The sequence below is a fragment of the Denticeps clupeoides genome, chromosome 5, assembly GCF_900700375.1.
Source record: "Denticeps clupeoides chromosome 5, fDenClu1.1, whole genome shotgun sequence".
Lineage (NCBI taxonomy): Eukaryota > Metazoa > Chordata > Actinopteri > Clupeiformes > Denticipitidae > Denticeps > Denticeps clupeoides.
The window spans coordinates 20750876-20760038 of record NC_041711.1 but is presented as its reverse complement, the minus strand read 5'-3'; the positions used below and the strand labels follow the sequence as shown (position 1 = coordinate 20760038).

At 41.7% G+C, this 9163-nt stretch overlaps 1 non-coding gene across 1 annotated transcript; it reads left to right on the top strand.

The window, feature by feature from the left end:
* The first annotated feature begins 8709 nt into the window (after positions 1-8709).
* Positions 8710-8873, top strand: LOC114791433 (U1 spliceosomal RNA). The gene has a single exon (XR_003750033.1). It is a non-coding gene; the product is annotated as a U1 spliceosomal RNA (small nuclear RNA).
* Positions 8874-9163: the final 290 nt, after the last annotated feature.

Below are 9163 nucleotides of genomic sequence, written 5' to 3'. Positions count from 1 at the left end.
ATCGTGGTGGGAGTGTTATGATTTGGGGCTGCATGAGTGCTGAACATGAATGCCAACATTCTTCCTGAGCACACTTCTAAGATGACCACTGCCTTGCTGAAGGAACCTAGGGTAGAGGGAAATGGACTAGCCAAGCATGATTCCAGACTTAAGCATTGTCAAAACAGAGGTTGGAGGAGCACAAGGTTTCTAACCTCCACCAGCTAGCGAGATGTTGAAAGTAAAAGTGAAGTGATTGTTATTGATATACAGCACAGCACAGGGTGCTTACAACGAAAAGTGTCCTCTGCTAATTTAACAAATTTAATGCTAATTTAATGTGGGAAATTTCAGGATAATATTTGTAGTTTGATAGAATACATTTTTCATAATGGTTTAACTGCTGTGGCTTGAGATGATCAAAGTATTTCACTTTTAAGAACTGTGAAATTCACCAAAAACAATTACTGTGAAAAAAATAATTGTTTTTGTTTATAGGTCTATCAATTTGGAGATAAACTGTGGATAATTGCAGTTGTCAGTGGCAGACAATAGAAACACACAAGGAACAGTAGGTACACACTGGATCGGAAGGCCAAAGCCCTTAGCCAAGCCAACAGAAGACTCAGCATTTACCATGCCAGAAGTCAGCCAGCAGTGCCGGCTTGACACCAGATCCGGGCCAGACCTGTCTGCTATGTGGGTTGGAAGCACTACAGGGAGTGCAGAATTATTAGGCAAATGAGTATTTTGTCAACATCATCCTCTTCATGCATGTTGTCTTACTCCAAGCTGTATAGGCTCGAAAGCCTACTACCAATTAAGCATATTAGGTGATGTGCATCTCTGTAATGAGAAGGGGTGTGGTCTAATGACATCAACACCCTATATCAGGTGTGCATAATTATTAGGCAACTTCCTTTCCTTTGGCAAAAAAAAAAAAAAAGAAGGACTTGACAGGCTCAGAAAAGTCAAAAATAGTGAGATATCTTGCAGAGGGATGCAGCACTCTTAAAATTGCAAAGCTTCTGAAACGTGATCATCGAACAATCAAGCGTTTCATTCAAAATAGTCAACAGGGTCGCAAGAAGCGTGTGGAAAAACCAAGGCGCAAAATAACTGCCCATGAACTGAGAAAAGTCAAGCGTGCAGCTGCCAAGATGCCACTTGCCACCAGTTTGGCCATATTTCAGAGCTGCAACATCACTGGAGTGCCCAAAAGCACAAGGTGTGCAATACTCAGAGACATGGCCAAGGTAAGAAAGGCTGAAAGACGACCACCACTGAGCAAGACACACAAGCTGAAACGTCAAGACTGGGCCAAGAAATATCTCAAGACTGATTTTTCTAAGGTTTTATGGACTGATGAAATGAGAGTGAGTCTTGATGGGCCAGATGGATGGGCCCGTGGCTGGATTGGTAAAGGGCAGAGAGCTCCAGTCCGACTCAGACGCCAGCAAGGTGGAGGTGGAGTACTGGTTTGGGCTGGTATCATCAAAGATGAGCTTGTGGGGCCTTTTCGGGTTGAGGATGGAGTCAAGCTCAACTCCCAGTCCTACTGCCAATTTCTGGAAGACACCTTCTTCAAGCAGTGGTACAGGACGAAGTCTGCATCCTTCAAGAAAAACATGATTTTCATGCAGGACAATGCTCCATCACACGCGTCCAAGTACTCCACAGCGTGGCTGGCAAGAAAGGGTATAAAAGAAAAAATCTAATGACACGGCCTCCTTGTTCACCTGATCTGAACCCCATTGAGAACCTGTGGTCCATCAAATGTGAGATTTACAAGGAGGGAAAACAGTACACCTCTCTGAACAGTGTCTGGGAGGCTGTGGTTGCTGCTGCACGCAATGTTGAGGGTGAACAGATCAAAACACTGACAGAATCCATGGATGGCAGGCTTTTGAGTGTCCTTGCAAAGAAAGGTGGCTATATTGGTCGCTGAGTTGTTTTTGTTTTGTTTTTTAATGTCATAAATGTATATTTGTGAATGTGGAGATGTTATATTGGTTTCAGTGGTAAAAATAAATAATTGAAATGGGTATAATTTTTTTGTTAAGTTGCCTAATAATTATGCACAGTAATAGTCACCTGCACACACAGATATCCCCCTAAAATAGCTAAAAATAAAAACAAACTAAAAAATACTTCCAAAAACATTTAGCTTTGATATTGAGTTTTTTTCATTGAGAACATGGTTGTTCAATAATAAAATTATTCCTCAAAAATACAACTTGCCTAATAATTCTGCACTCCCTGTACTTTCATAGTCATCAATCAGATAAGAATTGGGACCGAATGTAAGAGGTGGATGTGATGGAGAGAAAACTGAGCGAAGGTGATCAGCTCGTGTTCATGTGTGGAGCGTGAAGAAGGAGTGTCATCAGATCAGTACTCAGGTGAACATGCTTAGGTGTGTGCTTGAGTGACTCGTGCAGCAGCATGGGCGGGGCCAGGCATCACAATTGATGCAGAATTTTTCTCTAAAAAAATCAATGGCATCAACTACCTAGCACTCGGATAACTAAGACAACTTACTGGCCCCAAAGCTGTCCCGAAGGCATGTGTCAATTGACCGGAACTGAAACACAAACAGAGGTAAAGTTTAGGGTTCACATTAATGTCGCAGCCCATTCCTGTCGCTGCTTTTTCTCTTTTATTGGGTCGTAAGCGCTCAGGCTTCATTGCCATCAGCTGCGAACAATTAGGACCCTTTCAACAGATGCTCCAGCACCCACTGTATGCCCTCATGCACCTTCCTGCTCCTGCATGTCCCTGCTGGACCATAATGTGCTCCTGCCAGCAATCCGCAGGTCCCGGAACACCACCAGTTACCTCCAACAGGACTATACCTAGGGGCCACATGCAGTCCCTGCCCCTGCACGTCCCTCCCACCAGCTTAGCGAGAGACATGCAGGCCCTCTCCGATGGAGGTATGGGAGCTTCGCAGGACCCCTCCTGGCTCAGCCCAGTCAGCATCCAAAAAAACTTTGGGGGAGTATTTTCAAATGGCAGCTCAAGACCTTCCTCTTTAGAGAATATTTAGATTAACTTGTAACCTTCTTATTGTCTGTCTTATATTTAGAAACTACAACAGAGTGAATAAAAAGATTGTATTCATAGTTGAACCAGAATTGATCACTTAATCAATGGTAACATGGAAGTACGTTGTGAGTTGCTCTGGATAAGGGTAAATTTAAATGCATCCTTGAACCAGGCAACCAAGCCCTGGACTGACGCAGTTGGGTCAGAGGCCTCCAATCAGATCGTCTCCTTTTTGGCAACCTCATCATCTGGAGGACAAAAAGTGGGGAAGTTGGGGCAACACACACATACATACACACAGACAAGCAGTAAAAAGGGTCAGCCGGCTCTGGCCCCTCCGTGACCTCCTCCAGACCCTCTCGCCACCAGCTGGTGCTGTTTCCCTCCCTTCAGGGGACCTTTGAGGATGTCTCCTCAGTGCTGGTACAGGCAGCTGCCGGGAAGGATAGACGATCTCTGCAACATTCTACCTTTTTCTGGAGCAATGTCAGACTTAAAGCTGTGCTATGTGTGACAGTATTACTTGACTGCTTGTAGTTTCTGATCCAATCATAACAGCATGGTCTGAGCAACAAATGCTTGGCTTCTTAAGACTATAATAAAACCCAAAACAATGTGACATTGGAAGTCTATTTTTTATGATGTTACATATATTACACCCCAGCACTGAGAGAAAAGGACTGGAATTGATTCTCTGAAAATCGTTTATTTTGATGGGGTTGAGAGGTGTTAACATATCCATCTCGGTCATAAAGTGGATTTTGATTCTGTGTGCACTTCTGAGAGGGCACCATAAATAAGTGGAATTGCTTTCAGAGGCAGCCACGGAAATAGCAAGATGTAAATCACAGCAGCAGCGAGCAAAGTCAATCCTGCATTTCCCTGATTACATCACATGGAGATCCAAGCACCATCTTATGGATGTCCATCGTCAGCTTTCACACTTTAAATCAAAATAATGATTGAGTTATTTCTTATATTTTTTGGGATTCCAGTTCCAATTTGGATTTTCGAGAACCTAGAACCATCATGTTAAACTTTACTGTAATGTGAATCTGATGTCTTATGTGAATTTTTTATTTAGCTTCAGTATTTGGGGACACAGAAAGGTACAAAGCACGAAAAAGGACATGTTGCACTGAAGGACATCACAGTGGATGATTTGGATTTCAGCAAGACCAGTTCAGAAATTAATTTTGTCGCCATTTTTGCATTTCCATTTCATTTTTTGAAACGTTTCTGCACATGGCTTACCTTCTTGCATAATTCGGCACAAAAGTTCTTTTTTTCAGACAGCAGAAACTATAAATGCTTTTATTACTGATTTAACATAGCTTACAGGCTAAAGCTGAATGCTGTCACTTTATGGCAGTTAAAGTGTGGCCGTTATCTTGGCATATTCAGTGAGTGCCTTAACACCATTTAGACGGCAGACTTTAACAGCTTCTAAAAATGTACAGCGTCAATGCCTTCTTTACTTTGCAGCGCATGGTAGTGCATCCTGTGTTATATTTTGGAACCTGCTCTGCCCTCTGGGAATGGATTTAACGATATTAAAGGTGATGGACAGGCATAATATTCAATCACAATCACGCATGGTCTTTCACATGAAAGGATGCTTTCATCGAGTAGTATGTAGTAACATCTAGTACATCTTTGATGTGTTTTCAAAAGGTTAAATATCAGATGTACGTCACTACAGATTCCTTATTTATTATGTTGAAATGCATAATGCTTACACTGAATTGATGTTCCACTACATATTATACACAATATAGTAATGATGAGAATAGTCAATCACCTGAAAATAAATTGCCGTGCAATTAAGTGCATGACTGTTCGTTTTTTTTTGGTTTTCAGTTCAGTGTTATGCGAGAAATCCATTCACATTAATGCATTGTGTCCTGCTGCTATCAGCACATTCATGTTAAACAGGCAAAAGATGTAACAAGTAAATGGACATTGACCAGAATCGGACAGTGTAGTACAGTGTAGGTCCTGGTACCGAATCCAGTAGTACTTATTTTGTCATTTTTATGTCCACGTCAATGCAATTTTTGTGAACTGATCATAAGTGATACAAAGAATGGATAATAACAAATAACATTTGTTACATTGAAAAGCTTAAAATCATTATTTTTACTTTTCAGAGAATCATGTAATTTAGGTCAAACACTTTTAAAGGCAGTTTTAGTGTCTTGAATTGGGGCCTAGTGTGAAGTACTTCAGTCTCACATTATCATGCTGTGCCATGAAGGCTTTGACAGTACTGACACTAGTGGTGAGGAGACACTTGTTCTTCTTTTTATTCTTTATTTATTTTGTTGTAACAGTATACGACGGGGCTACAGCTCCTTTCCAGTGCGGTGACATTCTCAGAGGGAAATTTTTCTTCCCTCTTGGGGTAAACATACTGTGATGTTTTTAATTATTTCTCATGGACATGGAACCAAATATTAGCTGACACCACAAAAATGTTTAATATAGAACAACAATCAGCAAAAATCCCGCTGAATTCATCAGCGCAACGGTGAAATATGACAACTACAACTGAAGGGAGGCAGAATATAGAGCAATGAGGAAGTGCCTCTGTCGATGCCGATGTGGAATTAATAATGTATCTAAGCTGTGGGACACAAGAGGAAGTGTGTTTTCATGAATAACATCACTGTTGCATTTTGGTCTCCGGCATGAGCTCAGGCAAAGTTTTTGCCATGACTCATTTCAGTGGATTCAATGCAATTGTTGACTTTTCTGATACAGACAAAAATAGAAACACAACCCGCACTGTCCTAATTTTATGGGGGTACGAGCTCCGTTCACAGCATTAGACATGGTTTTTGGGCGTTATCTTGGGACGTTGCTCTTTTGGACTGGTTCAAAAATGTCAGTATCACTGGTTCAATAATTAGAATTCTTTAATGGTAGATAATCCTGATAATCCACCTGCATGTTTGGCTTAGTCCTGAGAACAGGAATTGCATGGTCTTTGTTGCCAGATTTCCAAATTAGTTTGATTTCAATATTGTAATTTTATAGAAATTGTTTGTTGAGAATAGGTTCTGAGAAACATGGTTCTTATTTATGAACGAAACAATGGAATATCTGGCATACTGCTTGTGCTACTTTACACATGTGATTAATTGATGGGTTTATTTCTGGAAATCCTCAGGACACCTTTATCTTACACTAGCAAGCATTAGCACTTTGAAAACATGGCTTAAAGTTTATAGAGGTGCTGATTTTGTCAGCTTGTCTTTAGGACCTCATCTCCTCACGTCCTGACTGACCTATACTCATTTTAAACGTGCTGTTACAATGTTAATCTTCACAGCGCCAGAAAGGATCATATCTGAATCATTACTGTTTGTTCCAGAGCACTGACAGACTGATAGCTCTGCCTGTCTCCTGGAGGCTGTTTAATGTTTCTTATTCTCTCCGACTCCTCAATTTTGTCTGGTTCTATTATATTTACTGTAAATTTCATCTTCGATGCATCAGTCTATGTACCAGTGCCAAATCTGTTCAATCTACAAGATTATCCCCATAGTCAAGGGTGGCAAATACGATGATGGTTTTAATGATAGTCTGGTGAGCATTGCACATTCAGCACTGCTACTTCCATTTCTGTTGTCACAGGAATACCAAATACCAATGTGTAACCAAATGCAAACTGGTTTGAAGCAGCAATGCTCCAGAGATAAGTACCACAGAAAGGCTCACCTCTTCTATTTAACACATGTTAGCAATGCAGAACAAAAAAAAAGGATTGAATGTCTTTGCCCAGTAAAGGTTTCAGGAGCTTTTTACGATGTCAACTCCTTGATTTTTAACCAGTTTGCTTCAGCAAATCTGTGAATTTTCATCTGCCATTCACCTGCCACCTGGCGAGGACAAGGCGAACATTTATACGTGCCAGAACAGATGGACACGATCAGAAATGTGGCAGGATGTCCGCCGTGCAAGTATGTCCAGGTGAAGAAAAAAAGGTATGTTACAAAAATAAATCAAACCATGAAAAAACAACAGCTGTGAAACATTTTTTCAATACAGGGCAACCCCACCTGTAGCCCCTCCTCCTGGATCAAACCAACTCTCATGCCATAAGACGCACATTATACACAAAAACACAGAAAACAAAACACAGACAACTATGCACAAAAATAACACATCCCAAAATCTCGACAAGCATTTGCAACGTATGAGAATAATAAAAAAGAAACACCTACCCCAAAACATTTAAACACCCCCAGTGATGGTAACCCCGTTGTACAGGGTAATAATCAGGTAATGATCAAAAACCCCTGCAACAATGTAAACATGCCGGCAGAAGGCCACCTGTGTACCGTGCGAGCATCACGGCTCAGTCCGTGACAAGGACAATAGGAAACAGTCCCTGAACACAGTATTTGTGTATGTGTTATAAATGATCAGTTTGTACATGGCAACTACACATGTTATTGAACATACAGTTATATTTATACAGGTTTGACAAAAGGGACAATGGTACCTGAAACTATTTTTTTTTGTGCTCACACTGTGAAAATGTGTAGTGTGCTGGTTTGAATATTAAGTCCATAGTAATGAATTTAAAGTATGGTATATGGAAGAGAAGTTAATCGGTGTGTAGTTCGAACAGTCATTGTGGCAAGTCGTTAAATGCACATACAGGAAAATGTGAGCTCTGGATCAGTAATAAGGAATTACGAGTGTGCTCTTTGATGAACCCTAGAGTTGCTTGTGGCATGTGGTATTGTACATGAGTGCCTTACTGAATGTTTTATTCCCAGTATGGCGTCAGAGTGTGCTGAGTGAGGCCTTTGCTGGATTAGTGAATGAAAATTAGTCTGCCTGGAATATTTTGCTGATGTTCAGTAGGCTGTGTTATTTATTTTCAGTGTCTTCGATGGTACTCAAATAAGATTTCAGGCAGTCAAGTTGCATTTATACATACGGATCTTTGTTCACATTAAGCTTTTAAACAGTAAGCCTTTTAGCTTGTGCTTGCTGACGTTGTGATGATGTTGGGGAAAACTGTGATGCAACATAAATAAGACATTTAGGACCCATTACTTCGAATTAACATCAGGAGATCCCCCATTATAATATGACTTAATCATCACAAGTCTACACCCCCTCCTCCTTTATTAAAAAAGGACATACATTGCTCTGTTCTGCAATGCTATTGGGTGGCACAATGGATACATTTACATTACATTTACAGCATTTTTCCAGAGCGACTTACAATCAGTAGTGAAGTAAAGTGAAAGTGAAGTGATTGTCTCTTGTGATACACAGCACACAGTGAAATTTGTCCTCTGCATTTAACCCGTCACCCTGAGTGAGCAGTGGGCAGCCATGACAGGTGCCCGGGGAGCAGTGTGTGGGGACGGTGCTTTGCTCAGTGGCACCTCAGTGGAACCTTGGTGGATCGGGATTCGGCAACCTTCTGATTAGGGGGGGGACAGTCCCCCTGGAGCAACTAAGGGTTAAGTGTCTTGTTCAGGGACACAGGGTAGTAAGAGGGATTTGAACCTGGGTCTTCTGGTTTATAGGCGAGGTAGTAACCCACTAGGCTACTACCACCCAAAAATAGGACTGGTTATCTGGCCATGAAGTCATATAACTAGCAAACCTGCCTTGGACTACATCGTTATTGATGTCTTATATTATATAATACTTATACTTACCTGGCAGGAGAGATACCGTGATCAAGAAGGCGGTTCACCCAGAGCGAGGCTCAGCCATTGCACTTCGGCTGTGCTGACCCCTGCGAATTCCCCAAATGTGGGAATCTCGACTGCATAATTTCTGGTAGTGTGCGACTGCGTTCGCGCTCTCCCCTGATTTTTGTGGGGCAGTGGTGGCCTAGCGGTTAAGGAAGCGGCCCCGTAATCAGAAGGTTGCCGGTTCGAATCCTGATCCGCCAAGGTGCCACTGAGGTGCCACTGAGCAAAGCACCGTCCCCACACACTGCTCCCCGGGCACCTGTCATGGCTGCCCACTGCTCACTCAGGGTGACGGGTTAAATGCAGAGGACAAATTTCACTGTGTGCACCGTGTGCTGTGCTGCTGTGTATCACATGTGACAATCACTTCACTTTCTTCTTCTTTCTTCTTCTATATTCTGAGATTT